This window comes from Ctenopharyngodon idella, chromosome 5 (assembly GCF_019924925.1).
Source record: "Ctenopharyngodon idella isolate HZGC_01 chromosome 5, HZGC01, whole genome shotgun sequence".
Classification (NCBI taxonomy): Eukaryota; Metazoa; Chordata; class Actinopteri; order Cypriniformes; family Xenocyprididae; genus Ctenopharyngodon; species Ctenopharyngodon idella.
In genome coordinates, this window is record NC_067224.1 from 40658535 (window position 1) to 40679864 (window position 21330).

Here is a 21330-nt window from a genome sequence, read left to right on the forward strand (position 1 = left end):
CCAACTTCAGCTGACGGTGCAGAACACACTGAGAAAACTTAGTCGGCCGACGAACAAAAACTGCCTGACAGCCGACCGTTGGCTTGGTGTGTTCTGGGCTAAAGGGTTAGTTTACCCAAAAATGAAATTTCTGTCATTAATTACTCATGCTCAGACCTTTGTTCATCTTCGGAACACAAATTAAGATATTTTGGTGAAATCTGAGGGGGGTTTTTTTATCCTCCACTGAAAGCAACGAAATTACCACATTTAAGGTCCAGAAAAGTAGTAAAAACATTGTTAAAATAGTCAACGTGACTGCAGTGGTTCAACCTTAAAGTTATGAAGCGACAAGAATACTTTTTGTGCGCCAAAAGAAAACAAAAATGACTTTATGCAACAAATTCGTCTCTCCCCTGTCATTCTGCTACTCTATTAGAGCTTTCGTGTTTATGTCAGAACGTCGATTCGGTATTGGCCGTTTCACGCTCTGTTCACGTGAGCAGCACGACGCATGTGTGTGATGCTGACGCAGGAGCCGGCCAATACTGAGTCGGCATTCTGAAGTAAACACGGAAGCGCTAAACTGCGTCAACTGCGTACGAGTCTGACAGGGGAGAGACAAATTTGTTGCATAAAGCTGTTATTTTTGTTTTGTTTTTGCGCACAAAAAGTATTCTCGTCACCTCATAATATTAAGGTTGAATCACTGTAGTCACGTTGACTATTTTAATGATGTCTTTAATACCTTTCTGGACCTTGAATGTGGTAATTTCATTGCTTTCAATGGAGGACAAAAAAACCTCTCGGATTTTATCAAAAATATCTTAATTTGTGTTCTGAAGATGAACGAGGGTCTTACAGGTGTGGAACGTCATGAGGGCGAGTAATTAATGACATAATTTTCATTTTTGGGTGAACTTTAAGTGATGTAGCACTAATTATCAACTGCAACACTTTCACTTCCAGTTCTAGCAGAAAGAAAGGTTGGAAATTATGTTTCACAGATCAAATCTTCAGATGTGTCCTTTTGGTTACTCTTTGTCTGAACAGCAGCCTAAAGATACCACTGCAAATGACATTGCAACTGACATACAACATCAACAACCACTATTTTCTGGACAATCAGTCACCTGTTTCCAATTATCACTTCAACTGCTCTTCACTTCACCATTACAGAGTATTTCCACATTGCTTAAATGACAAACAGGCTGATTCCCTGCCAAGGGGTAATAAACTACTGTGCCATTTCTTTAGAAAGTGTGCCCAACTTGCACATGTAGCTTTAATGGGAAATCTTTCCTCATTCGGAGATACCCAGATGGGCAGCATCGTAAAGATATTTTCTTATCTATATGGTTATTTTGATAGAGTGTTAACTGCATTCAAGACTCAATCTAAACGCAAGCTGATATTTTGATGTGCAGATCCCAGGCAAAACCATTTAAATGACAGTCTAAATGACACTTTACTTTCCACAAATAAGGCTGGAATCTCGACTTGAAAGTTAAGAAAAAAAAAAAAAAAGTCTTCTATCCACTTCTATCTCTTCTCTGGCTTGTTTCCTAATCTAGTTGTCTAATAAACCTGGCATTGTATATTACAAATATTGCTGGCTCTTTGACAAATCACTTTTGTTCCTCATCTGTAAAGTGCTTTGGATAAAAGCATCCCCTAAATGCATACATGTAAATGTAAATGAAAGATAAAATTTTAATAATGCATTTTTATTAATGCTCTTATTGAGAGTCATGAATGCCTATTACTTTTCAACCTCTTTGGTACAATTAAATGAATAAAGGGATAGTTCACCCAAAAATGAAAATTATGTCATCATTCATTGCTTGATGAATGCATCATCATCATCATGCATTCATTCTCTCAAGTTGTTTCAAACCTGTATTCGTTTCTTTGTTTTGCTGAACACGAAGGAAGATATTTTGAAAGAAGTTTGTAACCAGGCCACTTTGGGGCACCATTGACTTCCATAATAGGAAAAAAAAATACTATGGAAGTCAATGGTGCCCCAGAATTGTTCAGTTTCCCACAATCTTCAAAATATATTCCTTTGTGTTCAACAGAACAAAGAAATGTATACAGGTTTGGAACAACCTGAGTGTGAGTAAATGATGACTTCGGTAACACTTTAGTGTAGGGAACACATATAAACTATTAACTATGACTTTTCCCTCAATAAACTCCTAATTTACAGCTTATTAATAGTTAGTAAGGTAGTTGTTAAGTTCGGGTATTGGGTAGGATTAAGAATGTAGAATAAGGTCATGCAGAACAAGGCATTAATATGCACTTAATAAGTACTAATAAATAGCCATTATTCTAGTAAAATGCATGCTAATAAGCAACTAGTTAAAAGACCCTAAAATAAAGTGTTACCATGACATCATTTTCATTTTTGGGTGAACTATCCCTTTAATGTCAAAGTACCTGAATGATTCCAATTTTTTCAGTGACAGAGAAATGTGTTAAAACTAGCTACATTTCATACAACACTCATTTTATTTTTAAAAAGTTTAACTAGCATATTTAACAGTTCTCTCCCCCATAAGTTTTGTCTTTATTGCTTTAAACAAAAGTAATGGAAAATCTGTGAAAAATGTTAAATATTTGTGAGATTGTTCACTGGTCAGCATGAGTCAATAACACATTTTTACCTCCAAGATACAAGCCCGTTATATACAAAAGCTAAGTCATGCAGGCTTGGGGAGAAACATGGACCGTTTAGGAGGGTGAGCTGGATTAGTTCTGTTTCAGCTTGTTATCATTGTTTGCCAATTATGTCATGCTGGCTCACCAAATAAAACCAAACTGCCCACACCTGCATGACAACAGCATTACCTTACTTTTCCATAAAGAATCTGGAACAGTGTCATGGTTAACTAAAGCTGAAACTATAAAAAGTTATTTTCAGTATTTTCAGTAATTGAAATAAAGCTGAAATATATATAAATAAATAAATAAATAAAATACAAATATTATGAAAAACTTAAACTAACAAGTTTAAGTTTTTCATAATATTTGTATTTTATTTATTTATTTATATATATTTCAGCTTTATTTCAATTACTGAAAATAAGTTTGAAAATAAGTTTAAGTACTAAAAAATAAATTAAAGCCAAATAGAAAACAAAAACTAAGAAATTGAAAAAAAAAAAAAAAAAAAAAAAAAAAAAAGCTAATTCAAATATTACTTAATATTGTATATAAATAATACTAAAATAACATTGATCTGGAAGGGAATGAGGATGGAGTCTGTCAAAATCCTACACTCAAGCAATTGGGTTGTTTTGATCCAGCGGTTGGGTTAAATGTTTGTCCAACCTGTTGGGCAGTTTTATTTAACTCAACTATTGTTTAAAAATTACTGTATTGCTTGCTTAAAATGAACCCAAAAATAGGTTAGGAATTAACATTTATTAATATGTTTAATAAATTAACATTTATTAATAAGTTCAATAAATAATTTATTAAATTGCTTATTAATAAATGTTCATCTTTTGATTATTATTGTTGCCTCTAGTAATTATGTGTCTGATTTTTAATTTCCAACCCATTTTGGGTTAATTTTAAGCCAGACATGTAGTCATTTTTAAACAATAGCTGGGTTAAGTAAAACAACCCAGCAGGGTGGACAAACATTTAACCCAACTTTGGTTGTTTTTAACCCAACATTTTTTAGAGTGTACTCACGATTTCTCTCAACATGGGGACAGCAGAACTGTCAGTCAATGGGAAAACAAAGTAACTTGCATTACTTATTTGAAAAAGCAACTCGGATAGTATGTTGTAAATTTAAAAGTAATGCATTACTTTACTAGTTATTTGAAAAAAAAGTAATCTGATTACATAACTCGTGTTACTTCTAATGTGTTACTCCAACACTGAAATGAAGACGTACTCGGTTTTCCTCTCTTTCTCTCTCTCATTAACACCTCATAAGGTGTTAGTCAATCCATGAACATGTCAACACATCGGCTCTTAACCTCAAAAAGCTGGAGCACTTGATCTGGAAGTGACATCATCGTTTCTAAAGAAGCTAAAATAAACATGGAATTACTCCAACGAGACCACCACAGGAACACAACATGTGCTTTGTACACAGAACCACAAATATCTGCTGAAGTCAACATGAAGAAAAATGGTGACTCTATCTGCATTCATAAACATTTAACTTTAGATTAGGGTCCAATTCTCATTATTAACTAACTATTAACTATGACTTTTGCCTCAAACTCTTAATTACTGCTTATTAATAGTTAGTAGGGTGGATGTTAAAGGATTAGTTCACTTCAGAATTAAAATTTCCTGATAATTTAATCACCTCCATGTCATCCAAGATGTTCAAGTCTTTCTTTCTTCAATCAAAAAGAATTTAAGGTTTTTGAGGAAAACATTCAGGATTTTTCTCCATATAGTGGACTTCACTGGGGTTCAACGGGTTGAAGGTCCAAATGTCAGTTTCAGTGCAGCTTCAAAGAGCTCTACATGATCCCAGACGAGGAATAAGGGTTTTAAGGGAATAGAGTTTTTCGCCCTACCACGGTACTTCTGCCTACGTCACGCATGACCTTTCCAACGTGATTACGCAATGTGTGGCGCATCGCAGAGCAGTGCAAGATGACAATTTTTGGTTAAAAAGTATATACATTTTTATTTTTTTAGAAAATGACCAATTAAAAGACCCTTATTCCTCGTCTGGGATCGTGTAGAGCCCTTTGAAGCTGCACCGAAACTGACATTTGGACCTTCAACCCATTGAACCCCAGTGTATATGGGGAAAATCCTGGAATGTTTTCCTCAAAAACCATAATTTCTTTTTGACTGAAGAAAGAAAGACATGAACATCTTGGATGACATGGGGGTGAGTAAATTATCAGGAAATTTTATTTCTGAAGTGAACTAATCCTTTAAGCTTAGTCATTGGGTAGGATTAAGGGATGTAGAATATGGTCATGCAGATTAAGGCATTAATATGTGCTTTATAAGTACTAATAAACAGCCAATATCCTAGCAATATGCATGCTAATTAGCAACTAGTTAATAGTGAGATTTGGACTCTAAAGTGTTACCGAAAAAAAAAAAAAGTTTAATCAAAAACGAAAACTTGCTACTTCTTCATTTGTAAATACATCACATTACAGAAATAAAAATACAAAAACTTTATTCTGAAATGCAAGATGTGCCTAGTTAGGTGCAGTCAAAATATTTATGAGAGTGATTCCTCATGAGAGCATTAGTGAGCACCTGTTGAATCCATCTGGACACAATGGACACACAGTTTCTATTTATCCTCCGGACACGAGGACCTCCGGGGGAACGAGGCGGTTCATTGATGGGTGAGATGAGAGATGGGAAACTAAGCCAAATGAAATGTGCTTCAATTACGAAGTCTAGCCTGATGGCAGAAAGCAGCCTGTTCAGATCATATCACAAAACACATGTGGCACGCAAGATTCAAAAGAATCTACACTATTGTTCAAAAGTTTGGAGTCTTATATATTCTTTTATGCTCACCAAGCCTGCATATACAGGTGTTTCATCAAATAAAACAGTAATATTGTGAAATATTATTACAATTCACTAATACGCCGATTTGCTGCTCAAGAAACATTTCTTTCTAAGTGAGTGACGTGACATGTAGCCAAGTATGGTGTCCCATATGGAATTCGTGCTCTGCATTTCACCCATCCAAGTGCGCACACACAACAGTGAGTACTGAACACACACACACACACTGTGAACACACACTTGGAGCCATTTTTTCTGCACCGCCCAAGGAGCGATTGTGGGTTAGGAGTCTTGCTTAAGGTCACCTCAGCTGTGGTTAATGAGAGTTTATTCACTCCCCCCACCTATATTTCCTGCCAGTGTGGTGAGAAATCACGTCCCCCCCAAGAATCGGGTCCCCTTTAGGACCCAGAGCCCGTTGGTTCAACAGACTTATAATGGGCAGCATTTTTAGCACCTGATTATAATTCCTGCAAAATCATGTTATGATTTATATAATTTAAAATGCATTATGATGACCATTAATGTCTTTTAAATTACATGGTTCATATACTAGTATATAACTGAAGCTATAGGTTGTGAAATCTAGCATTTCTCATTCTTACTGTGTTTTTAGTTAGCTTATGTACTAGCATAGCATACATCTACCTGATTATCCTGCTAGCTTAGCTTATATTATATTAAGTATGTTTTTTTGCTTCTAGTCCAGGTGATATGTGAACATTTTTTTCACTTTTTCATAAAAGCATGAAATTTGGTACACTTGTACAGTTTGAAGCCCTGTACATTTTCAGAAATGGAGCCATCACAAAAACGCCTTGTGGTCACCATGGCAGCCATTTTACTTTCCGCCATAACCCAATTATGTATTTTGTATCATATCTTCTGAATAAAACATGATAACACCGAAAAGGTGATGTACTACCCTTATGTTTTGATGGTCAAGGTCTACAATGATACAATACACCCGCGGCCACAGCCAGATTATTTTGATAGCGGCTGGTTCTGAAATAGATCTTCGTCTCATGGTGCCGTCTAATATTATCAACGTGTCTACACCAGGCGCGCCGCGCCGCAACAGCTAGAAGCTGTCTACACTGAACGCGACAAACCGACCGTTGCAAACCACTTGGACTACATCAGAAACAGAACGGGTAATCCGTTCACTGTCGGGAATGTGTTGTGTTGTGTCGCGTGACTCGCGTCGCACCGCGCCGCATCCAGTGTAGTCAATATCACTGATTAAAATGGGTTCTATTATCTTTTGACGCGTCGCATCGCGCCGCTCGCGTCCAGTGTAGACACGGCGTTATATTCTTTGAAAACAACGACAACTTCGTTGCAGATAAGACACACCGGCTTTGCATTCACAAAACCAGGTAAGAACGCATAGTTGTCTTTCCATTCTTCTTTGTATGCCCTATTTTCGCTGTCAACTTTCCTCTTTAGACTCTTTGATAGTGCCATTTTCTCTCACCAGCTATCTTAAATGTTAACATCAGTCTGCACACGCCGTAATAGCGTATCTCCAGCACACAAACAATTTAAATAAATGCAGTTTAGTATGTGAGGATGCCAAGGAATAATTCTGAGTGTAAAAGTAGGCTATGTCAAATAATTATTACAATAAGTTATGCTCCATTGTGTAACAAGCAAATTAAAAAACACATTTATTATTCACAATATGGAAAGAGGAAATAAAACAGTTTGTTAAGAGCATGACTCATGCCATTAATGGGCTTATTCAAGTCCTCTTTTATTTTTTGAGTTATTTTTATCCATTCCTCATCTCCCACACATGTGTGTTTTAGCAAGGTGGTCTGTGTTGCAAGTTGGTGAATGAAGATACTTGCCAGGTTATGTGTCACTACTCCGCTTTATTAATTTATCCAGTGTAAAACCCGGACACCGCCACACAAATGTGGCTTTTTGTTAATGACTGTCCTACTACAGGATTTAACACAGAGTAACAGCTCACTACCAGTTACAAAAGACACTTTAACAGTCTGTCACAGGCAATTCTAGTTGCATTTTTCATCAGTTAATTTAAATTATCCATTGACTGTGTTCTGGCCTGCCATCTAGTGGCAAAAAATTTTTTTTTGGCCCAATGCCAAACTTAATTGCCGTCCCCTGTTCAGGTGAATAGTTAATGGTGAATTCAGTGACGTGAGAAGGAAATTACAGTATCTGAGAACCTAGGCTAGACTTTATAATATGTGACCCTGGACCACAAAACCAGTCATAATCACACGGGTATATTTGTAGCAATAGCCAACAATACATTGTATGGGTCAAAATGATTGATTTTTCTTTTATGCCAAAAATCATTAGGATATTAAGTAAAGATCATGTTACGTGAAGATATTTTGTAAATTTCCTACCCTAAATATATCAAAAATGTATTTTTGTGAGTGGATATGCATTGCTAAGGACTTCGTTTGAACAACTTTAAAGGCAATTTTCTCAATATTTTGATTTTTTTGCACCCTCAGATTCCAGATATTCAAATAGTTGTATCTCGGCCAAATATTGTGCTATCCTAACAAACCATACATCAATAGAAAGCTTTTTTTATTCAGCTTTCAGAATTTATTGACCCTTATGACTGTTTTTGTGGTCCAGGGTCACATATTATAAAGTCTAGCCTAGGTTCTCAGATACTGTAAATTCCTTCTCATGTCACCGAATTCACCATTAACTATTCACCTGAACAGTTTATGATGTTTTATATGGTATCATAGTAATCCTTGACCATCAAAACATAGGGGTAGACATCACCTTTTCTGCGTTATCATGTTTGATTCAGAAGACATGATACAAAATACATAATTTGGTTATGGGGGAAAGTAAAAGTGTACCAAATTTCACGCATTTATGAAAAAGCGAACATTTCACCTCAAATTTTGCACATATCACCTGGACTATTCCAATATCTGTTTCCAGTTTGTTTTATTATGCAATATAGGCATTCATTTTATATTTCAAGCATGTTGTTTGTGCACTTAATGTAATAAACATCATACAATAGTGAAATAGGTTATAATTAGTCAAGACATCATGATAACAACTTTTGATCAGGCATTTCCGCCTGGGTCCTAAAGGAGACCCGATTCCTGGGGGGACTCGATTTCTCATGACACCTGTATTAAGACTCGAACCCATGAAGTGTGACTCTCTAACCATTAGGCCACAACTGCACCCTAAAAAAATTATATTATAAAATCTTTCTTTTTTCTTTCTTTCTTTCTTTCTTTCTAAAAGAGAAGCCATTTGAGAAGTTTGAGCAAATAATTACATTTAGATGAAAGATTATGAAAAGAAAGAAAATGCATTGAATGCATTGATGCATGAATCCTTCACAATAAGACCTGAAGTGCATAATAAGAAAGAAAACATTTTGGCTTCATGTTGACTTTAAGTTACTTCTTTTTAACATAACCACTCTAGTAAAGACCACCCTAGAATATAGATCCACAATCTGATTTCACAACATACACTTAAGATGGTTAAATGAACTTAAACAAGGCCTTTTGATTAAATGACAGATGTGAGTGTGTCTCAATGACTTTCAATAGTGTAATCAAAAAGTTTATGAGGGGAAATGATGTCAGTGTCACCACAAGCTCAAATACGGAGTCAGGAGGTACAAAAAACGATTCAAGAATCAAAAATATATCTTGATGCTTATTTTGTCATTAAAAGAATGCACATAAATGTGTCTGTTGATTATAATGAAGTCCTAAGTAGGATATATTAGAACTGAAGACTGCAAAGGGTTTTACACACGTCACTCCTCAGACATACAGCAGATCTGTCACACTCAATATAAACATGAACAAATATGGGATTTCAGCCATAGTTTCTTCCGATTCAGCCAGCAGCTCAGAGCCCTCGGCCTGGCAGAGCTCACTGACGGATCCAAACACACCTTCTGATGCTCGCTGGCCAGAGATGGAGGTCTGAGTCAGTGAACCAGGCTTCAAAACATCCAGATCCACAAATGCTGTCTGCATAATTGAGAAGCAACTTTTAACAGGGGTGTGACAACCATTCGGTTCGATACGCTGATCTCACGACAACACTCAATATGTTAAACAAAGACTAAATACACTTAAAATGGTGTGTGTTTTTTATTAACTATCACTCCTAACACATATGGTAAACAGGTAACAAAAATATTGTTCATTAAAATGCTAAATTTGGTATTACATCAGGGGTGGACTTGATATTCATAATTCTGCGTGGCTAAAAATATGCACCATTAGAAGAAGAGGTTTTATATAGAACCTTACGGGTTACCATCATTTCATGGATTTAGTTTTAACTAATTCTGTTTTAACTTATTTTTTTAATGAATTAAGCAGCTCATAAGCATATTTTATCACTTTAACAAAACTGAACCCATTAAACATGAAAGTATTATGCAATCATTAAGACATTTCTCCTTATATAGAACCTTTTTGCCTTTAGGACTTCATTGTGTGTCAACTTTTGACTCATTTGTGTCTATTTTTATGCATACAAACAATGTTGATTCTTCAATAAAACATACTGTAAATGCACTGCAAAAATGTTCTTCCTCAGTATTTTTGTCTTGTTTCCCAGTACAAATATCTAAATGTTCTTAAATCAAGATGCATTTACATGAGAAGCAAAATGACTTTAAATAAATAAATAAATAAAAATAAATAAATAAATAAATAAATAGATAGATAGATAGATAGATAGATTAAAAAAAAAAAAAGTCACTTATTTTTTTAAGTTATTTAGTCCCTTTGAAATTACTTTTCTGACCCCATTGGTGGATATTTTTTTTCTTGTTTTAAGCATAAACACTTTATTTTGATGACTTTTTTTAAATAGTACCTTCAGTCATTTTGCTTCTCAAGTAAATGTATCTTGATTTAAGAATGTTTAGATGTTTGTACTGGAAAACGAGACAAAAATACTGAGGCAGAACATCATTTTTTTGCAGTGTGAGAACGTCCTTAAGTCTTTGAGTTATGAAAGAGCAACCATTAAGCAATAAAATTTCCACCAAAAAAGAAATAAAAATCACAAATGAGATCTTCATAATATTTCAGTTGTTTCTCAGTAACATTAACCCCACTGAAAAGAAAATTCAACCAGGAGATTTCTAACATCTTGATTTTTTTTCTCCTGTAGACAGCAATGAACCTATGAGAAATATCTGAGTTCGTACTGAGATCTTTGACATTTGTAGGCTGGTATCTTGAAATTGAAATACACTTTATTGTCCCCCAAGGGGAAATTTGTGTTGGACTCAAGGGTGTTTACATTGACAAAATCATTAAAAACATAAAAAACAAATTCAACAATACAAAAATAGTAAAATAAAATAACATTTTGCATCATTTGCATCATTTTTTCTTAGCAATCCTTTAGTACCTTAACAAACCTGAGCACGGTTTGAAACATTATGAGATTATTGAGGTTTTTGCTCTCCATCTAATCTCATTACTGAGATGAGAGATTTCAGATATTTTGGGATGAAGTTCCTCCATGTGAAATTAATTAGATTACATAACATCCAAACTACTGTAGTACAAGAAGTGTGGCATTTGCCATTTGAACTGCACGTCTTTGTTAAAACATCGTAACTCAGAAACATATACAATATGACTTATTTATGGTGTTTTTGTGTTTTCTCCATGGAGATAAAGGGGCGTATGGAAAGAGGGGACGAGACTGTGATAAATTATACAAGGTCACAGCAAGGTTACAACCTTGACTGCTGAAATACTGAAAGAGGACAACTGAGAGTGAGCAAGAGTCCACTGAGCTCTTTACACATTACAAAAACATGAGCGTGACTGCGAAGATACACTCGACCTCTCAGGAAAGGTCACATGGATTCATGGAAGCCATATGTATTTCACAGGGACGTGCTTTTGGATGGATGAATCACGGATGCACTTTGACAGCTCAGTGCCCTTGACCCAAACCAAATAACTTATCCTTCCTTAGAAAATGTGTTACTCAGACAATCATGAATATAGGAGTAAATAAAGGTGTACACAACAAGTAGACACCAAAAACACTCCTGTGGTTCCCGAACTCGACGAAACACTGGATTCAGATCTTATATTACACTATGAGTGATTTCAAGTGCAGTCAAGCAATTAAAAAAAAAGCAAAGAAAAAAAAAGCAAATTTTTCTGTAATTATTTGCGATTAATCACAACTAACATTAAAACGATTTTTATATATTTTTATATGGTAATAATTTCACATTTAATCTCCAAATTAATGTAGAAACAACATAAAGAAAGTATATTTTAAATATTTGATCTAATAAGTAGAAAATATCCAGAATCAAAGCAGTTATCAAACACATCATGCATAGTTTAGACTAATTGCGTTAAATATTTTTAATGCGTTAAACTGAAATTGACAGCACTAATAATTTTCTTTAACAGAAAATTCAATTAAAAAATGCTGTACATAAATATACAACTTATTTAAAAAAATAAATTAATACTTTTATTTAGCAAGGACACATGAAATTGATCAAAAGATACAGTAAAGACATTTATAATGTTGCAAAAGTTTAAATAAATGCTGTTCCTTTCAATTTCCGCTCAAAGAATCCTGAAAAAAACGTATCACAGTTTCCATAAAATATTAAGCAGCACAACTGTTTTCAACAATGATAATAATAATAATAATAATAATAATAAATTATTCTTGAGCAGCAAATCAGCATATTAAAATGATTTCTGAAGGATCATGTGACTCTGAAGACTGGGTAATGATGCTGAAAATCCAGCTTTGATCACAGGAATAAATTACATTTTATACAAATATATTTGAATAGAAAACAGTTTCTTTAATTTGTAATAATATTTCACAATATTACTGTATTTTTGATCAAATAAATGCAGCCATTAGAGACTTTTAAACAGTAAACCGTATATGAACTCAATTCTAACACAGAATAAAAGCAACAAAAGTCTGATGTTGCAATCTTTAAATGTGGTAATTACTATTTTTGGATATTCCAAAAGTATAAATTCAATACTTCAACAATAAGTTTAACAACACCTCTCAGTAACAACTTCTCCTTTGTCCTGACGTGATTGGGACACTCCATTACTCCATATTTCTTTTTACATCGCTCCCACATGTAAACAAGCTAGATATATCTACTTCAGTATAAATGGTATAGCAATATCTCTATCGGTTGACACATTCCTATCGTTGTATAACATCATCCCCCTCTCAGCCCTGTGGTCCTAAATCAGCCATCATGTGCTGGACCACCATCACATCAGCATGACCACCACCCAAGACGTTCCTGAGAATGACTTCAGGTTCTATACTGGATCTGGCAATAACCACATAAACAAGGTAAACAGGAACTCTTTCTTGATTACAAATGCTTTGAAATGTTTTGGGTGACGTGGCGGTGGGTAATTCTTGCCAAATATACAGTATGAGTACAGCCTGTCTCAAACAGTACAGATATAGTCAGGGATATTCCAAATGATTAACAAACATTCATAAAGAAAACTAATGTCACTGCAATTTTAACCTTTTTTCACATATTGTGTCATTTTAGTTATAGTTATGAATATAACAGCAGGGCTCGACAATAAGGACTGCCCGATGGCCCGGGGCCAGTGTGAACGATGCTCGGGACAGTAGACGGAACCGTCACTTGCCCGATCGGACCAGTGCTGTAGGGTGTGCGATATATATCGTCTACGATATCGTAATTGTTGATTTAACGATCTGAAATGATCGAGTATGTCCCTCACTTTACAAAAAACAACAACAACAAAAACATCCATTGAGTGCACGCACGCATTACGTTACGTAGTCTAGTAGGTTAGACTAGTGCGCGTGTATATTTAAAGTGCACGATTTCACTGCGTGATTTAATCTCCTAAAATGCCTTTAGAATGACCCAGAATTCAAGATAAGGGGCAAAAATGACCCTGTATATCTTTTATATTTATATAATTTAATATAGTTAACCAATATTACACAGAGCGCTGTTTTTCTCCAAATATCAGCATGATTACAAATGTGATATTGATTTTATACAGCGTACAGTTTAATAAACAAGAACTTAATATCAAGTGACTTACATTTTAGACACCAAATCGCTTGTTTCGCTCTATTTCGCCAACGAAAATAGTTCCAAACAAAGTCCACATAATTGTTTTGTGTCTCTGAGCAACACTTCCTGAATGAATCAGCCGTTTGAATGAATCGGTTGAATCTGAATGACTCGCTCATTAACAGTGATTCGCTGCCACCTACTGGCGGGTTTAATTTCACATTTAAAGTGTCTTCATTTTTTAAATAATTTCAAATAACAGTAGGCTATTCAACGTTTTATATTTTCAACATTTCAAAACATTATTTATGCATCTGTAACTGCTCTTGACTGATAAACTTTAATAAAGTTTAATCTATAGCTAAATAGTTATACATTAGATTACAATTTCTGTACCTGAAAAATCTCCTGTTTAAACCTACATGAAAAACTTGAAAAGCACAGTTTATTTCATTTATATGTTAGTTCTGTTGTATTTATTTGTTACTATTTTATTACTTACTGTTTATTTGTCAAATAACAATAGGCCTATTTAAAATTTAAGTGAGTTAATCTAGTAGCTTTTGGTGTCATAACCTTATTTATTAAGGTTAAATGTAACAAAGACAACAAAAACAATAACTGGGCTTATTTTATAGGCCCATTTTCTTTTTTTTTACTTTATTAATTTTTTGTTGTGGGGCCAGTGAAAATCTTGGCGGGGCAAGTAAAAATTTGAACCACTGGCCCAATCGGGCCAGTAAAAAAAATCCTTAGCGTTGAGCCCTGAACACACTAACATATAAAATCGGGCTAAATTTATTTGTATAGTGTTTTTCCCAACACACATTGTTTAGTGCAAACAAGCATACCTGGTGTCAGTATGTTTCCATTCATCTATTTTTATGTGAATTTTGGGATTTTTTGCATTAAAAAAAAAAGATGAATGGAAACACCAGATACACATACATTCTAAAAATGTGCATGAAAAACTAATTTGCTCAATTGAGGTGGATAATATTTTTTATCCGATAAGATGACATGCACAAACTGCTATCAAATAAACCCCTCGATGCGCAACAAAAAAACTCTGAATTGGACCAATCGCATCACAGCATCTCAAATGTTGGTTTGGTCATTCTAAAATGTCTGAGCCAAAGTCTGTCATCAAAATGACTGGGAACCATTTTGCATGATTGCGTAAGATAACATGAGGGTGTTTATTGCATTTTGTCTGCGTTCTGAGGCACAAATAATTTATGATGTATGGAAAGAGAGCTAGATTACAGCATCTTTAATTTTTTTAATAGTGTTCACAGATTTCCCAAGAACAGAAGTGACGAATTTCTTCGCTTGAACACATAGGGCCCTATCATACACCTGGTGCAATGTGGCGCCAGGCACGACGCAAGTGTTTTTTGCTAGTTTCAGCCTGACGCAGATATCATTTTCACGTCCTGCGCCACGTTGTTTAAATAGCAAATGCACTCGAGTTCATCTGTTCACCCATGGGCGTGCTGGTCTGAAAATGAGGTGTGTTCAGGTGCATTGTTGGCGTGTTGCTATTTTGAGGCAACTGGAAACAACTGCGCCATTGACCAACTGACACCTGCTCTAAAGTCAATGGCGCAGTATTTTTTTGTTATTTAAAGAGTGTGTTAGTAATATGCACCTACAGAGTGGTGCACAACACGCTACACTCTGCTTGTTACACACACAGGGACACGCAGCAGCACACAAACATGCCAAATATTAAAAATAAAAGGATTACGATGTACAAGATTATTATTGTGTACATAAAGACAAAAAATGCTTTGGTGGAATCCGGCATGTCCCATAGATGGTCTGCTCATGCACGAGGTGAAAGCGCGTTTCCTCACTAGAGAAGCGTTCAGTTTTTCTGCTTGCAAATTCCACCACGTAAATAGCAAATCTGTCATGGCGCGAGCACAACTGGCTTTTAAAGGGAATGGGAGATGAGACTCTGATTGGTTTATTGCACGTTACGCCCAAAACACACCCATTACTCATTAAGAGAATAGGAACAACCTGTTTAGACCATGCGCCTGGTGTGCTGACCATTTTTCCCATTGTTAAACTAGCAAAAGTGGATTTGGATACATCCTAAGTGCACCTGTGCCGTGCGCTTTAGACCATGAGCTTAGATCATTAAAATAGGGCCCATGGTATGGAAATCTTGCTTTATTTGCAAATTTTTTAATGCAATAATCCAATTTTGCGCACAATTTAAGTTCACAACTTTAGATGGAAATGTAGGTACCATTACATTTTCTATGGAAATCATCGGTTTCAATGGAAATCAATGGTTTATTCTGGGATAGAAAAAAGTATTTTGACAACCAAAAATTACTTCAACTTTAACTTGCGACTGTGCTTCAACAAACTGATGCCCCTGACCTGCTAATCAATGACAAATCCAGAGATTGGTTTTTCCTCAAATAAACTCATTGCTTCAACCATTAAAAGCACGACCTTATTCCCAGGCTTAAGAATGTAATTAAATTGCAAAAGGATTTCAGCCAGAGCTTGCTAGTTTCGTGTGCAATGTGCATCAGACTAGCTAAATACAAATTAATCACATCAGTGATTTATCAAATAAATATAAAGTATATTTATTAAGCAGTTTTAAACCATACACTCTAAAAATGCTGGGTTAAAAACAACCCAAGTTGGGTTGAAAATGGACAAACCCAGCGATTTGGTTGTTTTAACCCAATAGTTGGATTAATGTTTGCCCAACCTGCTGGGTAGCTTTATTTAACTCAACTATTGTTTAAAAATTATATATGGCTGGATTAAAATGAACCCCAAATAGGTTGAAAATCTAAAAACAGACACATCATTACTAGAGGCAAAGATAATAAGCAATTTAATAAATATTTATTGTTTAATTATTATTCATTAAACTTATTAATTCAGTGCCCTCCACAAATATTTGCAACCTTAGTAAATATGAGCAAAGGCGGCTGTGAAAATAAATCTGCATTGTTTATCCTTTTGATCTTTCATTAAAAAAATTCACAAAATTCTAACCTTTCATCGAAGTAAAACAATTTAAAGTGGGGGGAAAATCACATTATGAAATAAATGTTTTTCTTCAAAACACGTTGGCCACAATTATTGGCACCCCTAGAAATTCTTATGAGTAAAATATCTCTGAAGTATATTCCCATTCATATTTACATTTTTTAGCACAACAGGGTAACTAGGAGCATGAAATTGTCCAGCCATGACTTCCTGTTCCACAGGAGTATAAACATGTGTAAACACAAAGGCCAAATTCCCTTAATCATTCATCACAATAAGTAAAACCAAAGAATATAGTTCTGATGTGCAGCAAAAGATTGTTGAGCTTCACAAAATAGAAAGTGGCTGTAAGAAAATAGTTAAAGCATTGAAAATCCCCATTTCCACTATCAGGGCAATAATTAAGAAGTTCCAATCAACTAAAGATGTTACAAATCTGCCTGGAAGACGACGTGTGTCTAAATCGTCCTAATGCACAGTGAGGAGGAGAGTTTGAGTAGACAAAGACTCTCCAAGGATCACAGATGGAGAACTGCAGATATTAGTTGAGTCTTGGGTCTCAGAAAGCCTAAAAAAAAAAAAAAAAACTTACCAAACAGCACCTACATCACCAAAAGTTATTTGGGAGGGTTTCAAGAAAAATCCTCCCCGCTCATCCAAAAACAAACTCCAACATATTCAGTTGTCAGACAAGACTGGTACTTCAAATGGGACTGGCTTCTATGGTCAGATGAAACTAAAAAAGAGCTTTTTGGCAGCAAACCCACCAGATGGATTTGGTGCAAACAGGGATAAAAAGTAGCCCATGCCCACGGTTAAATATACTGCTGGATCTTTAATGTTGTGGGCCTATTTGTTTTGCTGGAGGTCCTGGACATCTTGTTCAGATACATGGCATCATGGATTCTATCAAATACCAACAGATAAAAAAAATCAAAACCTGACCACTTCTGCTAGAAATCCTATAATGGGCCATGGTTGGATCTTCCATCCAAAACAAACATCAAAACCAACACAAAAATGTGTCACTGAGCACAAAATGAATTTTCTGCCATGGCCATCCCAGTCCCCTGACCTGAACCCTAAAGAAAATGAGTAGAGTGAACTGAAGAGAAGAAGCACCAACATGGAGCTGGGAATCTGAAGGGTCTGTAGAGATTCTGTATGAAGGAATGGTCTCTGATCTCTTGTCAGGTGTTCTCCAAACTCATCAGGCATTATAGGTGAAGACTCAGAGCTGTTATCTTGGCAAAAGGAGGTTGCAATAATTGGGTGCCAATAATTGTAGCCAACGTGAACTAGAGAAAAACGTTTATTTCATAATGAGCTTTTCCCCCCATTTTCAATTGTTTTACTTAAATGAAAGGTTAGAATTTTGTGAATTTTTTTCAATGAAAGATCAAAAGGATAAACAATGCAGATTTATTTTCACAGCCTTCTTTGCTCATATTTACCCAGGGTGCCAATATTAGTGGAGGGCACTGTATATGTTCATTTATTAAACATTAATAAATGTTAATTTCCAACATAGTTTAGGTTAATTTTAAGCAAGCAAAACAGTTATTTTTAAACAATAGTTGAGTTAAATAAAACTACCCAGCAGGTGGTCAAAAATTTAACCCAACCGCTGGGTTAAAACAACCCAATTGCTGGGTTTGTCCATTTTCAACCCAACTTGGGTTGTTTTTAACCCAGCATTTTTTAGAGTGTAGAGTCTATAATAACCTCCTTATTTAAAGGGAAAGCAACTAAAAAGTACCACTGAATCCACTGATGACTGTTCTGCTGCTGATGGATATATTATTGTATATTTTAGTAATGTCCATACTAAACCTTCTGCTAGTCTTTTAAAAATGGTCTTGCCTTCTTTTTTGGGGTCATTTAATGATACTAGCAGGAAAAACAGATGTGAGTGGTTTCCGATTGTGGAATGTCCAAGCCAACAGTCAAATGCTCAATGGAAGCTTTTTACATTTTGTTTGGCTGCAGATCTGAGTCTTCATTTGGATGCTTGACATTCAGTGGAATTGAACGGCTAGTTCTCTGACATCTCTTCCAAAGACAGCGGTGAGGCTTCTTGAAGGCGTGAGGGTTCGACTGCATAACAGAGAATAACACACAAGGGCCGAGATGAGTAGTTTTTCCACCAAAATATCCACGTTTCCCGAAAGGCCCTTGACAAGCTGTGTACACTATTATTGTCATAGATACTGCTGTGTTCATATGCTTCTTTTTCGTCATACAAGGATATAGTACTCAGTCATCCAAAGCATCTGGTTTACGTGCTACAGTAAGAGGGCTATTCATTCTGTGTCATTCCCATATGACAGCGAGCTTAGAGATTTGTCTGTCATACTTCCCTAAATGGATCTAGCAGTGGACCAAAGCTGATGCTGGTACTTCCAAATACAAGCAGCCAACAATCCAATGATTTAAAGGTAAAAACAAATAGATATGAAAATTACTTAAAGGTACTTTAACCCTTGTGCTGTGTTGAAAATCCTTTACCTAATTTGGTGTTCCCGCTCAAAAATGACCAGTCTTTTAAAATGATTGCTCATTGTGCTATATATTATCACCAAATATTGGGTTCAGTCTTTTTGTCAACTTGTTTTCTTTTAGTTAGCACAGGTTTTATATTTCTTTTTGATCATATTCCTTATTGATCTGAGCTTATGCACCTCAGTTGCACAGTTGAAACAATTACACTCAAGCTTATTCACCTAATTTATTCACATTTTTTACATATGGAATAGGCCAGGATTGATTGTAGCACATCCAGAAGCAAAGCAAAACAAAATTTACTCTTGCCAGCTGTACGTTTCCAGGAACAGAGTGAGATTAGTAGAGCAGCAAAACAATTCATTCCAACCAACCTGCCAAACTCATCTTGGAGAAAACATTCACCTGCACATTTGAATCATTTTGCATATGCATCCGAAAAGTTTCCAACATTGCACCTTCATGAGGATCCAAACTGCCTCCTAGGCTTACATTCAGGCTGCTCCGAAGAGACTGACAGCTTCTGTCAATGTAAACTACAACAGCACATCACAATGGAAAAAAATGCAGCCATACTTTTGAAAATTATAGTTACCACACCTAAAGACATTGTTCAGATGTTGTATTTCAAGACATTTGTCAGGTTTTTGTCCTTAAAACGCTCTTGTGTGTAGGAATAATTTCTTACGCATCTCATCCCATGCCTCCGTTGCGAATTCCAAAACGTCATTTTCGAGCTATAACGGAGGCTTGAGCCATTGATAGCAGACTAATACAGTTATTAGAGAAAGAGAGAGAGAAAAGAGAGAAAGAGAGATATTAAGCGAGTGTGAATTACCTGAGTCTATGTGTCTCTCAACAGTGTTTGGCAGCAGCATCTCTATTAATAGCGAAACTGTAAGTTTATCTGCTTCAAGAACAGCATCGTTATTACCTCGCTAATGAGAAATGTCATGTAGCTTTCAAGTTGCTAAACTATTTTACTGATAAAACTGTCAGAGCAGCGCTGAAAACATGTTTCTGTGCGAGTGTGTGTCCGTACTGTACAGTATGTGTGTGCGTTTGAGTGGGAGAAAGCGTGTATTTGCTTTCCGTACATAATAAAACACAATTTTGTGGCCAAAAACATGGAAATAATTTGTTGTTTTTAACCCAATTGTTTACTATATTTATTTGCTTGGTCAGTGTCGTTGTGGGTTTTATTTCTTTTGCTGTTGTAGGCTGTAAAGGACCTTTTGAAATAACTGAAATCATTTGGCGAAGTGATATGGAGCTGTAATGAGGTCAAGACCTGCCTGCAACTACTTTAGCTGTGCGTTTACCTGAAAATAATTGCACACCTTAGAAGCTTTTTACATTTTGTTTGGCTGCAGATCTGAGTCTTCGTTTGGATGCTTGACATTCAGTGGAATCTATCAGTGGAAAATAATTGCACACCTTAGAACGTTCGTCAACCAATCATAACTGTCCATAAGTATCATTTAAAAATCAATTTTGTTTGTACGGTGGAATCATTTTAGAATTAGTTTTCTTTGTCCTTAGAACAAAGTATCACAATATGTTCCAAATGAAAAACATGACACTTAAAACTGTGTTTAGTAGTTTTTACATCCATCAAATCGTAGCTTAATGTCTAATTCACTCAGGATATTAATTAAATCATCCTACATTAACTAAAAATATTTCATATTTTCCCATATTTGATTGAAATCTCTAAAGTACATATAAAAAAGGCTTTACTTTTGCGGTCATAAATGTTGATTTTACACATGCCAGTGTGTTTCCAAATGTAAAAAACGTATAGCTAGAAACACACTTTATGTACAAATAGATATCGTGAATAAGAGAAACTCTGTATGTGTAAAATCCATTTAATCCCTGTCAGTTTGATTATCAGATCAGTAAACTTTGAAATTTTACGTTCACATTTGAACCATCACCCTGTAAGACAAACAGCTCCAAAAACGCAAGATATTTGGCCGCACTACAGCTGTTTATCAGACAAAAGACATCGGTTTGTATTTAGATTAAACTGTCATTTGCATACCTCTTCAGTGAGGAAAGTCTTGACAGAAAACACTGCACTGTTTTTAGCATAAATATTTATGAAAACAGAACAGTGATCAATGCTCTGATGTATGAAATGCACCAAAAGCACACAAGCACTATCCCTACCGTCATGTTCAAAGCACTTTATGTTTTAAATT